General features: G+C 42.7%; 1 protein-coding gene across 1 annotated transcript in view; it reads right to left on the minus strand.

Annotated features, from left to right (window-relative positions):
- OSGIN1 (oxidative stress induced growth inhibitor 1) overlaps positions 1-17,138 on the minus strand; it is a 40,380-nt gene extending 23,242 nt beyond the window's left edge. The window contains exon 1 of the mRNA XM_077455752.1: positions 16,997-17,138. The gene's annotated coding sequence lies outside the window, so the exon portion shown is untranslated. The remainder of the gene's footprint in view (positions 1-16,996) is intronic.
- Between the last annotated feature and the right edge of the window lie 1,948 nt (positions 17,139-19,086).

Here is a 19,086-nt window from a genome sequence, read left to right on the forward strand (position 1 = left end):
GTACCCATAGGGAGATTTCCCTTCACTTCATTCCCATACCAACATCAGGAACTGAGAGGAAATGCCTACAAAGTGAGGGAATCCCTAGCTGACACCATAGCTAGTGTCCCCATTGGACAAAATACATCCTTCATTCCTTTTCTGGTGACAACACAAACATTTTAGATTTTCCTTTGATAAACGGGACAAATAAAGAGGTTGAATCTTCCTAACAGGGGCACAAACAGCAATAAAAACTGACAGGGGTTCTAATCCCTCTCTCTTCTCTCCAAATAAAAATGTTTTGCTTTTTTTTATACTTTAAATGTGTACAAGTTTCCTAACATATCAATTATATAGTTAAGTATAAATGCACTTAAAGCGGAGGTCCACCCTAAAATGGACCTCCGCTCATCGGAATCCCCCCCCCCCTCCGGCGCCACAATCGGCACCTTTCAGGGGGGAGGGGGGTGCAGTTACCTGGATAATCCAGGTAACTGCACCCACTTCCGGGCTAGCTCTCTGCGGAAAGGGGCGTACGTTACGCCCCTTTCCGCAAGCGCCCGCCCCCTTCAGCAAGTGCCCTGCTGCCTGCTGGGAAACACACAGCTCCCAGAGGCAGCGGGGACCGTCCGGATTGCGCCGCGCGGCTCGCGCATGCGCAGTAGGGAACCGGGAAAAGAAGCCGAAAGGCTCCATTTCCTGATTCCCATACCCAAGATGGCGGCGGCAGGACCCGCGCTGGACAGGTAAGTGTCACTATTTAAAAGTCAGCAGCTGCAGTATTTGTAGCTGCTGGCTTTAAAAAAAAAAAAAAAAAACGCGGAGTCCCGGTGGACTCCCGCTTTAAGTCATTTCACAGAATCTACCCAGCAATTAGCATTTAGTGGCACTTTCAGCACAGGCAGGCACTGCTTTGAACATCTTATTTCTGAAATCTATAATAAAAATCTAGGTGGTATAGAAAGTTCCCGCTACTCAGACTGAAGGCCTGCAGGCAAAAAATGAAAGGCTGGAATGAAGCAATCTTCCCTGCGCCCGCAGATGTTCCCTGCCTTGTCTGTGTAATGAATCAGCCTGGCTCTGGATGTACAGCTGGCAGCCGGTGAAAGGATTCTGTGCCCTCAGATATGGGCACAATTTGATCTGTGTCACTCAGGCTGTTCTGCCTGTCAATATCCCGGCTTGTCCTTCTGCTGGCAGCTCGCCTCAGATCAACTATGATAAAACCGATTTGTAAATGTGCCATGTGTGAGCGCCCACCACAAAATCAATGACTGCCTCGCTTAACCTGCTCACTGCCAAACATTTACAAAAGACTGGCATTTCTATAGTGCAGATAAGGGCACAAGCCAAAATCTCAGGAACGGCAGACATTTAAGCCTTACACACACGGTACGATTGTTGGCCAACCAAGCGTCATATTTATGTCAAAAGGGCGTGTGCCAGGATCTTGTCTTGCATACTAGTGGTACACAATTGTTGTACCGCAAACACGAACGTGGTGACATACGACGAGGAATTTCAGCTCTTGAGCACCACCCTTTGGGCCCCTTCTGCTAATTTTGTGTTTGGTGAGCATTGATTCCGGGAATGCGTGTTTGTACTTTCGACTTTTGTGTGACGGATTTGTTTACTGACCATACGAAAATCTGATGTCAAACCGCTGAAAATTTACTAGCCTGTCAGCTAACATTTGTTGGCCAAAAGTTGGACAACAATTGTCAAAAGGAGCGTACTAACGTTAAGATTTTAGGACAGCAGTCTGTCAACAGACAATCCCCTTCCAACAGTTGTACTGTGTGTATGAAACTTTAGGCTAAACACACTGGAATTTATAAAGAGTGTCCCTCATGATTGACATGTTCAGCCCCCAGGCCGCATGACATTCTTGGTTGCTAAGATGCTGTCAGCTGTGCAACCAATAGCATCCTAGCAACCAATGACACATCCCTGCCTCATTCAACTGCTGGTTGGGAAATTATGGGGTTGAATTATGGGGAAAAGTGTCACAAATTATTTACTAAATCACTCCCATTGGGCTTCATGTACAGTGCCTTGAAAAAGTATTGATATACCTTGAAATTTTCCACATTTTGTCACGTTACAACCAAAAACATAAATATATTTTATTGGAATTTTATGTGATAGACCAACACAAAGTGGCACATAATTGTTAAGTGGGAAGAAAATGTTAAATGGTTTTCAATTGTTTTTAAAAATAAATATGTGAAAAGTGTGGTGTGCATTTGTATTCAGCCCCCCGAGTTCATACTTTTATAGAACCACCTTTCGCTGCAATTACAGCTGCAAGTCTTTTTAGGGATGTCTCGACCAGCTTTGCACATCTAGAGAGTGACATTTTTGCCTATTCTTCTTTGCAAAATAGCTCAAACTCTATCAGATTGGATGAGCAGCCAATCACATTTTTCCTCCATGTAGTGCACTATGAGAGGCTGGCAGACACTGATTCGATTTCAGAACAGAAATATAACAGCTGCTGACTTATTTCTGAATGTGCATGTTCCAGAGCTGTCGTCATTATATTCTTACTACAGTACAAGCCAGAACAAGCATGCAACCAGTGAAGTTTCAGCTCCCTTGATATGTATAGTACATATGTTTCTGGGTCTGTGACTTGCTAAATAGTGAAGCAAAAAAAAAAAAAAACCTTCAAAAACAAGTCAGAAATGGCAGTTGCTGTTCATTCTAATGTATGATAAAGAGGAGTGTACAGTTAACTGCTTGGCAGATGAATGGGAACACAGAGATAAGCAGCGCGGTCACCCCACCCAGCCAGCTGTACAGTGCTGTTCATGAATGTCCTCTTAGGTGCCCCTACACACTATACTAACTTCTACAACTCCACCGCCTCCCCATTCATAAACCACAAGAACTGATTGTCTGAATTAGTTTCAGAATGTAGCTGTCACTTTTCACAAATAGATCTGACACTGCCGTCCTGCTATGGTTTAGAGCTGATCTCCAACAAATCTGAATGCCTTCATTTCCTATCACTCACTGGAGTCCTCATAGTGACATTATACTCTGGTCTAAGTATGTTTTCTTAAAGAGGAACGTCTGCCCCTTTGCCCCCTCCACCGATGCCTGTAAGGTGATAGAATTTTCATCTGGTGCCACTAGAGAGACCAGAACAAGGCTTTGATTCCCTGTCGCACACACGCCAAATCAACTCAAGGATAAGCAGTCAGGTCTCTATGAAATATAGTATATGAATAATTTGTATTTACAATTTCCAGCCAGTAGATGGAGCTCTAGGCTACTTTTCATGTGTTTACCAGGCATTGTTGAAAAAGCCTGTTTACAAAGAAATTATGGATTAGCATTGCTGGGATTATTCTTTGGCTAAACGATATACAGTGGAACCTTGGTTTACGAGTAATGCGGTTAATGAGCGTTTTAAAAGACGAGCAACTTTTTTTTTTTTTTTTTATCCTGAATCGGTTTGTAAGTGTTGTCTCGCAAAATGAGCAGGATTCAAGCCAATGGGGTGTGCATTACCGCATTTGGTCAGAGGTGCGGGGGCGCCAGTGACACTTGGAACGTTTCGGAGCCGTTCTATAATACTCGGAAATACTTAAAAGGGAAGTAAACCCTTCCAAACAACTTGGACCTATAGGTAAGCCTAGATTAAGGCTTACCTGTAGGTCCAAGCAATATCTCCTAAACCTATATGGTTTAGGAGATATTTGCCCGAAAATGGGCACCGCTGTCTACGGCGCATGCGCCGTAGACAGCGGCGCGCAGGCGCACTAAATGCGGCAAATCCAAGAATGGATTTGCCAAATTTGTCGACTCCCGTGCGCATGCGCGGGAGTGACGTCATAGCGGCTTCGCCGTATGACAGCAACGGAGCTGCGAGGCGCGACTCCCGTGCGCATGCGCGGGAGTGACGTCATCGCGGTTGCGCCGCTGTCATTGGTCGGAGCTGCAAGACGCCACCAGCAAGATGGACGCGGCGGACTACAGGGATCAGCGGCGACTTCGCTGGCTCCTGTGTCAGGTAAGTGACACATAATGAGCTACTATGCGATGCATAGTAGTCCATTATGCTTTACCTTTGCAGGGAAAAAAAGAGGAAGTAAACCCATTAGGGTTTACTTCCTCTTTAAGTTCTGAGCCTTTCTGAGAGATTATGAGTTCAGCTGAGCTGTCCCTGAGTATTTCTGAGGCTCTCTGGCGCCCCCACCCCCACTTGGTCACATGCAGTATTGCATGCAATAGAAGTCAATGTGGAACGTATTATCTTTGTTTCCATTGACTTCTAAGGGCAAAACTCGCTTTGATATGCGAGTGCTTTGGATTACAAGCATTCTCCAGGAACGGATTATGTTCGTAATCCAAGGTTCCACTGTAATAGCATCTTGAGGCGTCTACGCTAAGTAAGACCTATATATTTGAAGCGACTGTAGAATCATTTATATTATAATTTCTAGACAGTAGATGAAGCTCAGACTTAATGTGCTTACCAGGCTAATGTTAACTGCTTTGGAGAAAAAGCCTGTTTACAGAGCTTTCAGGGAGGCACACTGTTAGGAATTTTTTGGCTAACAAATATAATAGCGTCTTGAGATTTCAAGTCTAAAGCTGGATACATACTACAGTGGAACCTTGGTTTACGACTAACACGGTTAACGAGCGGTTTGGATTCAAGCCAATGGGGTGTGCAGTACCGCATTTAGCCAGAGGTGCGGGGGTGCCGGTGACACTCGGAACGCTTCTGAGACGTTTGGAAAGGCTAGCAAGCACTTGGGAACTATATTATAGTATATAGAGTATTTCCAAGTCTTTCCAAGGGTTTTCAAGTTCAGCTGAGCTGTACCCGAGCATTTTCTAGGCTTTCCGAGCCCCCCCACCACTGGCCACATGCAGTATTGCATGCAATAGAAGTCAATGCGGAACAAATTATAGTCCTTTGCATTGACTTCTATGGGGAAACTCGCTTTGATATGTGAGTGCTTTGGATTACATGCATTCTCCTGGAACAGATTATGCTCGTAAACCAAGGTTCCACTGTATACTATTTTCTTTCGATTTTTTTCCTCTCCAAAACTATATAATAATAAAAGGTCAAACCTAAACACTTTCAATTTGTATGCAATTAGGCAGGCGCTTACATTACACAGTAAAAGGTAAAGCTAAAGGGAATTGAACAACATAAGTAGTTCCAGCTTTAGTGAGGGCAAAGGGGTGTTTTTTTTTATAAAGACCCCTACATTGTAAGCTCTAACGAGCAGGGCCCTCTGATTCCCCCCTGTATTGAATTTTATTGTAATTGTACTGTCTTCCCTAATGTTGTAAAGCGCTGCGTAAACTGTCGGCGCTATATAAATCCTGTGTAATAATAATCATCATCATTTTTTGGATGACTTTTATGGTTGTCAGCTCAATCTGGTGGCCAACAAAGAGGTATATTTTCTGTTGAGATATTTCAGAAAAATATACTGCATTTAGGGCACTAGATGGCGCTCAAGATCATAGGTGGTCATAGTAGAGAAAATATAGAGAACATTTGAGCAGCCTGGACGAATGCTTGTGGCGTTCCTCCAACAAATGATTTATAAATAAACCTCTAAGTGATTGAAATTACTGGCATGCTCATAATAAACTGATATATAGCTCAGAGTACACTAAGTGTGGACTGAACAGTGAAAGTTGTGAACAAAAAATAGACCGTGGCCATGACAGGTGCTTGAAAATACTTTGGGAGTTATGTATTAAATCATTATTTCCAATCAACATTTCGGTTCCATGTAAACATGGTAGTTAATCTGCCCGATATAGTATTTGTGATAAGATCAAGTCTATATGCTGTAAAGATAAAAATACATTATATGTCACTAAGCTTGAATTATCAGTCATTATAAAAGTGGAAAATTAATGTTTGACAAAGAAAACCTCCAGTTCTAATACTGTACCTAAAGATAGTGACAGCACACTGAACAATGAACTTTGGCTGTATATGTCCCATTACCCAACCGTGTCTGATGGCCAAATACATTCCATAATGCAGACAGTCACGTTATCGCTCTGGAATATTCCCGACTTTTATCTCGTCTCCTGTAATCTATTACAAAGCCCCGATGCTCCTTTATCTGCGCAGAATATACTAGACTACATTTTGTTTCATATTAATGAAAGTGCGGAGGAATATAAATATTGCTGCATTAAAATGACCCTTTTTCGAAGGTCTCTCTGATCTAGAATACATACGGCCTTATTAAATGTGGCCATATACATTATACATTCTAACTTAGTTACTGACACTTCTTTTTCTGCCCCATAAAAATGACTGAAGAGCTCACATTAGCTTTACAAGCATACCCAGCGGCTGGATGGGCAGCTTTTAAAGTGACAAAGACCTTCATTATTTATTCATATAATTCCACTTGATGTTCTGGAGATTGGTAGCTGCTACTACTGTACTTCTAATGCATTAATACAGACTTTATGGGCCTAATTTACTAAAGGCTGTTCGCTTTGCAAGGGAATTTGCCTTCGCTTAGAGAAAGATGTGAAGCTCTGCTGACTTCCATCATCCAATCTAAGATACTGTGTTTGTTTGTTTTTCTTGCATGTGATTGGGTATTCTTTCCAAAGTGAATTTTCCCTCCATTTGCTAAATCAAGGGAAAATCCTTGCATCGTGAACAGACTATTTGCCATTAGTAAATCAGCTTCTACCTGTCATATATACACAGAACAGACAGAATAAATCTCTTGTAATAAGGGGAAAAAATGTGTTTAGTGACGTATGTGACCCGGAGAAACTAGAAAACACTTTTGCCTGTTCTGGATGAAATGTGATTAGTTACTTTGAGTTGATGCATTTTGTACATCATTCCTCTTCATAAGGCTCAACCAAGGTGTGTATTTTGTGGGTTGTGCACATTTGCATCTAGAGGGCAGTAAAACCAGGTGGTTGTGTTGTGGCCCCCCTCCAACTGCCACCCGAACCAGGATAGGCAGCCTCCCTGAGATGTACACATGCTGTATTTTGCAGCCACAACAAAATTAAACAGCACGTTGCATTTATTGGGCATTACTGTCGCCAGACACTACACGAGTCTATGTGCCACAGCACCCAACTGCCAATCAAATCGGGGCACGTGGCACCCTGGGCTGTACATATGCTGTGTTACGCAGCCATGGCAAATATTAAACAGCATGCAAGTGTAGGGGACTGCACACAACTGTGGTGTGTTGGCATTTACAGAGTTTAATCAGGCATAAAACGGATGGAAATGTTCATACATTTTCCCTGCATTTTAATGCAAGTCAGTAGTTCAGCCTTAACCCTCATACACACGATCGGATTGTTGGCCAACAAAACCGTGGACTTTTGTCAGAAGGACGTTGGTCCAAACTTGTCTTGCATATACACAGCCACACATAGTTGGCCAACAAATACGAACGTTGTGACGTATTACGTTGTTTTTCAGCTCTCTATCGCCACCCTTTGGGCTCCTTCTACTAATTTCGTGTTAGTAGAAGTTTGGTGAGTGTTGATTTGCGGTTTTCAGTGCCATGTTGTGGAATCGGAGGAGATAACGTGTTATTTATTATTGGCCTTGGAGTTATTGCTTTGACATTATTTTTTGGTTAAATAACGATTTGATTTGGTATATTTTCTATATTTTTGGATGCATAGAATTCACTTTTTGGTTACGTTCTATTGGCAGATAGCATGTTTAATTTTATGTGTTTTATTTTTATAATGCACAATAAAAAAAATTGTGTAGAATAATACTTGGCTATGTGTTTTACTTCAAGTTTGGGAGTAGGCAGTTACATTTAAAAAAATACAATGTAAAATTGACAAGGGACACCAACATAGTTGTATCTTTGATCTTAAAAACTAGGGGATAATGGTGTTGTGGTAACTTGCCCAAATAAAAAAATAAATTAAAAAAAAGCATAATAATAATAATATTCTTGATATCACTAGAAAAAAAAGCCTTTGAAAATTAGTTTGCAATAACTCCATCAATATCACCAGAAAAGCGGCTTCATTATTATCCCATTAAAGAGAATGTGCGCTGCATTTCGAGAGACATTTGTTCGCGGAACATTTGAAAACATGCTAACCAACGTTTGTCTGAGGAAAATCTGACAACAATTGTCTGATGGAGCAAACACATGGTCGGATTTACCGCCAACAGCCTCTCATCGAACATTTCCCGTCGGAAAGTCCGATCGTGTATACGAGGCTTAAGAGGAGTGGTCGCTGTTGGTATATATCCTCACACCCAGCAGTTACCTGTGGTTAGGGATGGATGAGTGGCCTGGACACAGACAGAATCGATCAGGGTTGTACATTTGTAAATCGGGCCCCAATGCATGCATAACCTTTCTATTCCTTATCAATTCTGCTCCCAGATAACATTTACAGTTTTACTGTTTTTTTAATATTCCAATTGTATAAAGTCTAATAAAAGCGCGAAAGATGGTCCATCACACAGTTTTTTTTTAGATATACTAACAAAACAACCTCTGCATATCAACCTCCTTCTGTTAATCATTAGGCTGCACACAAAGATTTGCTGTCACACCCGATCACATGACCCACACGTGTTCCAGAGAGCACGCTACTACACAGAGTTTGTAAATACAGCGTACTGTACATATATACGTGCTACCTGATAAGATATGATGCAGTGTGCTTCAAAGATAGCATGTCATTATAGAACTGTATTGCTGGATTATTATGCTGCAATCAGTACTGAGTAATAATTATATAATATAATATTACACTGATCACATATTATCTGTCATTAGGTTACATCGCTCCAACCACGCCAATACTCCACAATAGGTGTTTACAAACCGCTGCATACGCACTGTGCTCTCAAAGGACAACACCTTTGAGTGTGCCGCCCATTGAGCATGTTGTGTCGTAATCAAGACCCCTGTGCGCATACGCGGGATTGACGCCGCCATGGCCCGGCCATTCAAATAGACAGAGCGTGCAAATGTGGAACGGAAGACCGGGGGTGAACATGGAATCCCTGTCAGTGGTGACAGCGCACCCCTGGAGGGATCCCTTTACAAGATAAGCCTTTCCCAATGTGCTAGTATTTGGTGCATACTAGAGCTGGGCGATTTTTTTTTTGGACACCGCGCCGGTCCTGAGGAGCTGCAGGCAGGAGTTTTTAGGCGAGGCCGCGGCTTCGGCCTAGTCCTCGGCATCTGGCCTCGTGGACTAGGCGGAAGCAGCGGCCTCGCCTAAAAACTCCTGCGCTCAGCACCTCAGGACAGGCGCAGTGTCAGCGCCGATCCTGGTGAAAAAAAAATCAAAAAAAATCGATTTGCTGAAATTTTTAATTGATTTTTAATTGATTTGAACTCTCATCTCGATTCAAGATTCATCTCGATTCAAGATTTAAATCGATTTTTTCCCCAGCCCTAGTGCATACTTGCACATTATGTCCTAATTTGCAGAGGGAATTTTTTTCTTTTTTTTTAAAGTGAGACTTTACTAAAGTTAATGGGGTCGTACTGCAACAACCCTGCAACCCGATGCAATGCATGCAGCTGCTTACCCTTTTTTAGGGTTAAAACAGGTGGTGAGAAGGTGACTTATCACCTACATCACCATATCATGGTTGATTGCTTTTCTGAGGGGCAGCAAGGGCTGCAGCACATAAAAACAAGCATTAATTATATGAAATTATAATCCAATCCCCTCTCAGCAAACATTTATTCTTATGAAAGCCATAACTAGACTGCTTATTTTTGAAGTGAAAGCTTTTAGGCCCAGTAGAGCGGTGTACCCTGAGCTCCCAGCCTGATTACAGATATCAGAATTCACCATGGACCAAAGCGGGTAACTTACACCGTTGTCTGACTGCCATGTTAACACTACAGCACCGTGACACAGCAAAATGATAATTATAGTATGTCAGTGATCTGTGACCAGATATTCCCTCATCACTGCTTGATTGTAAATTCAGATCATACTTTAAAGGAATACCACACGGTCATTTTAAACGGATTAAATGAGCCAAGGCAGTATTTATTCTCACACACCCATGACTCCATTAATCATACTCACTCCTTTCTCTCCTGCATACTTTACCCATGTGTGATCCAGAGGAGTGTAAGAAAAGCACAATCGTGGCTTGGCTCTGTATGTTTTTGAATTTTTAGACACATTTTTGGATCCTCATTTCTTGCACATAAAAGGAACACTGATTTAAAGCCATTTCTATTGAGGCCATAAAAAAAACAAAAAAACACAGACAGGTAACCCCATGGTAAGCGGCTTTCCATGGGGACACCAGAAGAAGAGGATAGGGCTGCTCTGTGCAAAACCACTGTACAGAGCAAGTAAGTATACAATGTTTGTTATTTTAATTTAGAAAAACAAAGCTCTAATGTCGCTTTCTGCCAGCCACACATGGAATGAAATTCGGCCAGTTCAGCAGCCGAATTTTGATCCATGTATGTACAGGGTGGTTGTACAGAAGTCAATCTACAACCATATTTATCAGCGTATAACACGCACCTTTTTCCCCTTAAAATAGGGGGAAAATCGTATGTGTGTGTTATACTCTGATATAGGCTGCCACCGAGGGGAAAGAGGGGACGAGCACTGCTGAAATAGAGCCGGATCTCCTGTGTACTCAGTTCGCAGTCACGCTTAGTCCCGCCCCCTGGACATCTCCTATCATTGACGTCCCGGCGTTATGTCCATCATAAGATCCGGGCCAAGGTGCAGGACTGGGCGTGATGCTGAGCCGAGTACACAGGAGGTACAGCTCTATTTTACCAGCGCTCGTCCCCTCCTTCTCCTTGGTATTTCGGCAAGGCTGCAGATGGACACTGATTAGACTGCAGATGGGCACTGATTAGACTGCAGATGGGCACTGATTAGACTGCAGATGGGCACTGATTAGGCTGCAGGTGGGCACTGATTAGGCTGCAGGTGGGCACTGATTAGACTGCAGGTGGGCACTGATTAGAATGCAGATGGGCACTGATTAGACTGCAGATGGGCACTGATCAGGCTGCGGATGGGCACAGATCAGGCTGCACTGAAAGTGCAGATGCACACCAATCAGGCTGCATTGATGCTCACTGACCATTATTTTGCTTCAAAGTGGTTTATTTATTTTTTTTAAAGTTTTTTTCCCCTGAAACTTCCCTCTTAAATAAGGGGTGTGTGTTATACACAGATAAATACAGTAATTAACTGACTTTTGCTGCTCAATCAGCAAGCCCAGCTATAGCCTGCAGCGCTGATCAGTATATTCTGATGGCGGAGAAGTCTCCCCATTGTCAGAATATGAAGTCACAGCGGGAGGATTCCTCCATCCACCTCAAATGCTTGGATGGTAAAATCAAGTCTTTTTTTTTTGGTTTAATCTGCTGGTTGGATGAAAAAAAAAAAAAAAGAATCATCTACGGACTGCCGGAGGCCCATGTCAGTTTTTTAGGCAGACCTGAACGGACACTCCATAGAGGTCTATGGAGCGTCGGATGTCAGCGGTAACAAGTCCGCTGACATCCGACCCGCTCCGATCCGAAAAAGTGTGAGGGAGGAAAAACCTATTTTTTCCATCTGTCTGAGGATCGAATCGGGTGACGACGAACTCTACGGTCCGTCCTCCTCCGATTCCCCCATAGGGGAGAGCATCATAACCTACTACCCTGCTTGGGAAAAAAAACTTTTTCCTGAGATCTTCAATACAGATAATTTGGATGTCATACAATGCATGTGCGGTGCGAGATAAGTGCATGACGTCATTGGTCATTGGCTTGATTCTTCCTTCATTTCTGCCAGCCCATAGATGATGTTGGGTCCATCATTTCGCACACACACTCTACAACATTGCACTAATCTGTAAAAAAATATGTTTTTAAATCCACCCTCCCCCATGTGATCTCAGTTAGGACTGTTTGGAGGGCACTGGTGATGTAGCCCACCCAGGGGGCATCTGTGAGGTTTGGGCTATGTCACCAATGACTAAGAACACCAGAAAGTGGGAACGCAGTAAAGTAATAGAAAAAAAAATGGAATGTTTGAAATCACTGTGGGATAATTTCACATCAGCATGCAGAGCTGCAATACTGATGTGAATTGTTGTGAAAGGGGGTAAATATACTATAAAGTTCATGCTGTATGTATATGGTATGCACAAAAAACAATGAAAACTATTTTTTTTTCAAATTTAAGAAGCTATGAGAAATGTTGTTTATTTTGTAATGTATGTTCTACTTCCTCCTTTGGAGTAAGCATCTTTATATGCACTGTGTACAAGGTCACACACTTATGATGTATGATCATTATAAAACTGGCAGGCTGAACCATTAACAGGCAGAAATGATTCAGCAATATTGAAGTATACATGAACACACACCTTGTAAAAACAACTTATTCAGTTTAAAATAGAAATGAAAGTTATAACATTTATATATAGATATAAAAAAACATTATAAATACCCTCTATCCTTTTTTACAAGTGACTCCCTCAGTTCTCAGCTGCAAGAGCTGGGGGAGGAGAAACAGCAGCACCCTGGTTATTCCAGCGAACGTCTGTGTAAGGGGGGTGTGTGTTGGGACAAGTCTGATCATTGAAGAGCAGACCGAGTTCCCAGTACAGCTAGACAGAGAACTGACTACTATGTGCTCCCCAGCCTAGTGTGGTCAGTTTTTAATAAGAAAGCAGAGGGACTGGTAGGACACCAGGGATTTCTCACGAAGGAAGCAATGCAAAAAGAACAGGATACTTTTTCATGCAAGTTCCAGTGGTGCAATAGATCGTCACCGATCCGTGATCCGAAGGAAGCAATACAAAAAGAACAGGATACTTTTTCATGCAAGATCCTGTTTGGATCGGCACACCACGCGATCCGCGCAGCGTTCCACTGCCTCAGCCATAGGAAAGGCCGTGGCTTCGGCCTAGCTCCAGAGCAGCAGCCATTTTGGTACACCCATCAGCGGCTGCTGTCTCGTCAGGAAGTGACGTTTCGTCGCCGCCATCTTGCTACACTCCACACTCCTGCACAGTAATGATAGAGTGAGAAAGGGGCAAGCAGACATCTTGTTACACCCACCGTAGTTTTAGATTTCACAGTTATTTTCAACACAAAACAGAGCTTATATGCTTAAATACAGTATTTGTAAATCCGACAGACTGTTTAGATGTTAAATTTTAAAAGCAGCAGCAAACCTGCCGACCTTACATGGTTGCTAATACTTAAATGTGAAAATCAGAGGTTTTCTGTCACATTAGCAACACAGCGGTGTAGTGGTTAGCACTCTCACCTAGCAGTAAAAAGGGCTGCTGGTTCAAATACCAACCACGACACTACCTGCCTGGAGTTTGCATGTTCTCCCTGTGCTACTGTATGTAAGCATATAAGCTCCGTTTTGTGTTGAAAATAACTGTGAAATCTAAAACTCCGTGGGTGTAATCGAATCCGAAAAATGATCCGATCCGTGACTCTGATCCGAGGACCAATCCGATCCATGAGTTTTTTGATCCGTTGCACCCCTAGCAAGTACATTGTACAACAGGCACATATCAGGAATATGAAATGTGGGATTTACATATTCTTTAATGATGACACTGGCCAATCATAAGGCAGCTTTCACCAGCCATATGTACAGTCTAATAAAGATTAGACACCATCACTTTTTTGCACCTGTGGTCCCCTGCCGTCCTCTCACAGTATATAGATAGTATATAGACAGCCCCTCATTGAGCCTGGAACTTTCTGACTTTTTTGTAACTTCATTGACTTTAATTCTGTTGCTTGGGGATCCCATGTGTTACCCAATTAGGAACAGCAGTACAATGCATTCCAGAAGCTTCTCACAGACTCAAGCAGGAAGCTGGCGGAAAATCATAGCATATGTAATCCAGGAGAAGCTGAAGTCCCAAAGCTCCAGTATCTGTATCTCAGCTTCCTGTCCATGTCTTGGCCAAGAATAAATCCAACTAAAAGAAACATTCTGCATGGGGGATTTCCTCCTTTATTTTTACATTATCGTTTTTTACTAGTGGCACTCTCCAATTTGTAGCGGGGGCTTAGGCTGCATTCACACCTTTGCGTTCTGTGATAGAGGGCAGAAACGCGTGTACTTTTTTTTTGTGGTGCGTTTTTGGAGCAGCACTATTCATTTGGATGGGCCTCCCTCTGCTACAAAAACACTCCAAAGAAGCTCATGTACCAAATGTTGGCACAGAGCCAGGAGCGCTTGGCGTTGCGATGTTTGCTGCGATTTTAGCACGTTTTGCCGCTTGACAATTGTGGCAAAAATCACACTGCGTTGGGGGTGCCATTAAGAAATAATGGCATCGCAAACGTGTTCCAGAATCATGGGCAGAATCACGTGATTCTAGTACGCTCAGGTGTGAACGGAGCCTTAAAGAGGAAGTAAAGGGAAAAAAATAAAAAAATAAAAAACACACCCTGCAAGGCAAAGGCATAATGAGCTAGTATGCATAGCATACTAGCTCATTATGAATAACTTACCTGAGAACGAAGCCACCAAAGTGGTCCTCCGTCTTCTTCTTCCCCGCTGCCATGGATCCCGGAGCGACTTCTGGGTCTCGCGGCTCCGGCTCTGTGATTCGCCGGAGCCGCGATGACGTCACTCCCGCACATGCGCACGGGAGCCGACACTCGCGGCATATCGCCGCGGTCTGCCCAGTGCGCCTGCGCGCCGCTGTCTACGGCGCATGCGCCTTAGACAGCGGTGGCTGTCTTCGGCTAAATATCTCCTAAACCGTATAGGTTTAGGAGATATTTCTTGGACCTACAGGTAAGCCTTAATCTAGGCTTACCTGTAGGTCAAAGTGGTTTGTAAGGTTTTACAACCACTTTAAGCCCCATATACACTATCAGATTTTCTGATGATTTTTTCCTTCAGATTTACTAAAACCATATAATATGAGGTCAAACCTTAGGAGTTTCAATGTGTATGCAATCAGGCCGGCCCCTTGCACTACATGGTTTTGGTAAATCTAAAGACAAAAATCAGCAGAACATCTGATAGTGTGTATGGGGCTTAAGACACAAGAAACTGGCTTATGTAATAAATCAAAAACCACAAAGTACCTGTACCCAGGGACTTCTCGCTGAGAGACTACACTGATCAACGATGCAGACCATTGGCTGAATGTGCTGATCGAATGAAAATTTTCCAACATTCCCATTAGAGAGAAGCCGATCATTTAACTGACTTCTCTCGAGAAGCCACAGATGGATCGAAATTCGTCTGGTCCCTGCTGAACCAGATCAATCCATTTATTGGCCAGTATTGGTCTCTAATTCACCGGAGGAGCAATGGACGCCTTAATTCCACTTTAAGTACATTGAATGATCGTACATACAGAACATTTCCAGTGAATATAGATTAGTTATCATTAGACACAGTCCTATGTTAGGGAAGATAGTAGAGTTAATTTTAACCCCAGATCAGGAGCTCTACATTGATATATTATATGTTATGAGCGCTGCACTACTATGATATACTATGATCCTGTACTACTATGATATACTATGAGTAGTGTACTATGATATATTATGATCCTGTACTATGATATACTATGATTCTGTACTATGATATACTATGAGTAGCTTACTATGATATATTATGATCCTGTACTATGATATACTATGATTCTGTACTATGATATACTATGAGTAGCGTACTATGATATACTATGGGTAGTGTACTATGATATACTAGGTGTAGTGTACTATGATATACTATGAGTAGTGTACTATGATATACTATGATCCTGTACTATGATATAATATGAGCAGTGTACTATGATATACTATGATTCTGTACTACTATGATATACTACCGGTATGAGCAGTGTACTATAATATACTATGAGTAGTGTACTATGATATACTATGAGTAGTGTACTATGATATACTATGATCCTGTACTATGATATGCTATGAGTAGTGTACTATGATATACTATGATCCTGTACTATGATATACTATGATTCTGTACTATGATATACTATGAGTAGCGTACTATGATATACTATGGGTAGTGTACTATGATATACTAGGTGTAGTGTACTATGATATACTATGAGTAGTGTACTATGATATACTATGAGTAGCGTACTATGATATACTATGGGTAGTGTACTATGATATACTAGGTGTAGTGTACTATGATATACTATGAGTAGTGTACTATGATATACTATGATCCTGTACTATGATATAATATGAGCAGTGTACTATGATATACTATGATTCTGTACTACTATGATATACTACCAGTATGAGTAGGGTACTATGATATACTATGAGTAGTGTACTATGATATACTATGATCCTGTACTATGATATACTATGATTCTGTACTACTATGATATACTATGAGTAGTGTACTATGATATACTAGGTGTAGTGTACTATGATATACTATGATTAGTGTACTATGATATACTATGTGTAGTGTACTATGATATACTATGATTCTGTACTACTATGATATACTACCAGTATGAGTAGTGTACTATAATATACTATGTGTAGTGTACTATGATATACTATGAGTAGTGTACTATGATATACTATGATCCTGTACTATGATATACTATGATTCTGTACTACTATGATATACTATGATTAGTGTACTATGATATACTATGTGTAGTGTACTATGATATACTATGATTCTGTACTACTATGATATACTAGCGGTATGAGTAGTGTACTATGATATACTATGACTCTGTACTATGATATACTATGATTCTGTACTACTATGATATACTATGAGTAGTGTACTATGATATACTATGAGTAGTGTACTATGATATACTATGATTCTGTACTACTATGATATACTATGAGTAGTGTACTACTATTGTATAACATGAGGAGTGCAGAGTGTTAGGTAAGGGGGAGTTAGCGGGCTGCAGTTGCTGGTTACATCACACAGGATGAGATGACAGCTCGGATATACAGAGGAGCACATGGGGGACAGTTATACTGATCTATAGTCTTACCAGTCTATGGGATGATCGGGAATGATCGGAGATGATCGGGAATGATCGGAGATGATGGGAGATGATGACAGCTCGGCTCTCCTCCGTCCATGTGCGCACAGCTCCTCTCCGGGTTATATAGAGCGGCAGGTATCTTCTAGAAGGGGCGGGACGAGCGATAAGGGGGTGGGACGAGGAATGGGGGGGCGGGACGAGTGGAAAGGGGGCGGGATCTCTCTTTTCATCCGATAAGCATGAGTCAGCAGGCTCCGCAGATTATGAATGGGATCCAGTGACGTCACCAGCAGCTTGACAGAGGATGGAGGAGAGGAGAAGAGAGGGAAGTTTTTAGGAGAAGAGGGAACACACACAGGAGATCTATACTGATCTCTTCTCCATGTCTGATGCTGAGCTGTGTGCAGGAAATCAGTGAGAGACAGAAGATATCTGCAGACAAGGAGGGCTAAACCTAAAATATATTCCATTACAGTTTACCAATCATTAGATGTGTGGCTGCTTTAGTTTTATGATTTCTCCTCCATTTTCACCCGGTGATCTGGCCAGTAATCTGGGCTGCTGCTAGTAACCGCTGGGCCCCGTACAGCCAACCTGGCAGCCCCCCTTCAAAATATCAAAGCACAAAGATAAGGATCAGAATAGGATTACTATGGTTCAGTAATGAATGAACACAGTGAGGGATCGGTACTGATCACTCATTGTGTTCTTTTAGGATAGGAAGGGGCTGGTAAATATGACATGTTTACAGGTCCCTCCCGCCGCTCTCCATCCTAAGGGATCCTATTGTGTTCTTGCAGTTGCTGGTGGGAAGGAGAGGAGGGAAGTTGGCAGCACAGAGGGGCGGGGGGGGGGGCAGCAGAGGGGAGCATAGGGTGCACAGGGAGGGTGATCAGTGCGGTGTGGCAGAGAAGAGGAGCAATTACTGGAACCGATTCCCTGTATGTTTTCCTCTACAGCAGCTGAAACCCAGCAGGAGTGGGAGGAGAAGAAGCCAGCTTTCAGCTGCTACAGAGAGCCGTACAGGGGATCGATTCCAGTAATTGCCCCCACCCTCCTATCAATCCCCCTCCATGGTCGCGTCTGCTTCACCCTGCTGGCCTGAGCCCCGTATAGGAGGACCGGTGTTACCCCCTTATCCATGGCCCTGACAGTAACACACCTCGTGTATTAGAGTGCTTCTACTCTGGATGAAGGAGCACAGGGGGTACCTTTGGACAACAGCCTTGTCAATCTGGGGGGAGGGGTATTAGATGCAGATTTAAATACAAGAACAAACTGAAGCCAAATTCAGGCTCACACTTTATAATCTATTATAGCAAACAGATTTGTTTCTTTTTTGTTATAAAGGTTTTACATAAATAAAAGCTGATCATTGTAAGCGCTCCTGTCTGGTAAATGGCTTGTCTTAATACTCTCTGATACAGTTTACAGTTCATCAGACTTACTGGCAGGATCACCAGATGAAAATAAAAGAAAGCAAGCCTAAGCCCCGTGTTACATATATGTGGTGTGGGAAACGCAACAAATCCCGAGCGTTTCCTGCACCGCATTGAAATCGCTCTCCGTCCTAGCGAACTGCCACCGGTGTCAATGTTATAATAACAACACCCCAAAACAAGTCTCAATATGCAGTGCGATCGCAAGAATCACACCAGCGTGAACGCAGACTAAACAAGAAAACGAATGCAACCATCACATCTAAGAATTGGTAAGTTGTAATAAAATAAATATTTGCTTTAGATATACTCTATTAATCACTTGCCGCCCGCCCTATTACAAAAAGACGGCGGCAAAGTGGTTTGATAATCCTGACCGGACGTCATATGACGTCCTCAGGATTATGAGCCGCTGCGCGCCCCCGGGGGCGCGCATCGCGGCGATCGTTGTTGCGGGGTGTCAGTCTGACACCCGGCAACTACGATCTCGGTAAAGAGTCTCCGACGGAGACTCTTTACCACGTGATCAGCCGTGTCCAATCACGGCTGATCACAGTGTAAATGGGAAGAGCCGGTGATCGGCTTTTCCTCACCCGCGTCTGTCAGACGCGAGTAGAGGAGAGCCGATCGGCTGCTCCTCTGACAGGGGGGGTCTGT

Source organism: Lithobates pipiens, unplaced genomic scaffold (genome assembly GCF_037356315.1).
Source record: "Lithobates pipiens isolate NorthernLeopardFrog02 unplaced genomic scaffold, aLitPip1_a1.2 Scaffold_10, whole genome shotgun sequence".
NCBI classification, from domain to species: Eukaryota; Metazoa; Chordata; class Amphibia; order Anura; family Ranidae; genus Lithobates; species Lithobates pipiens.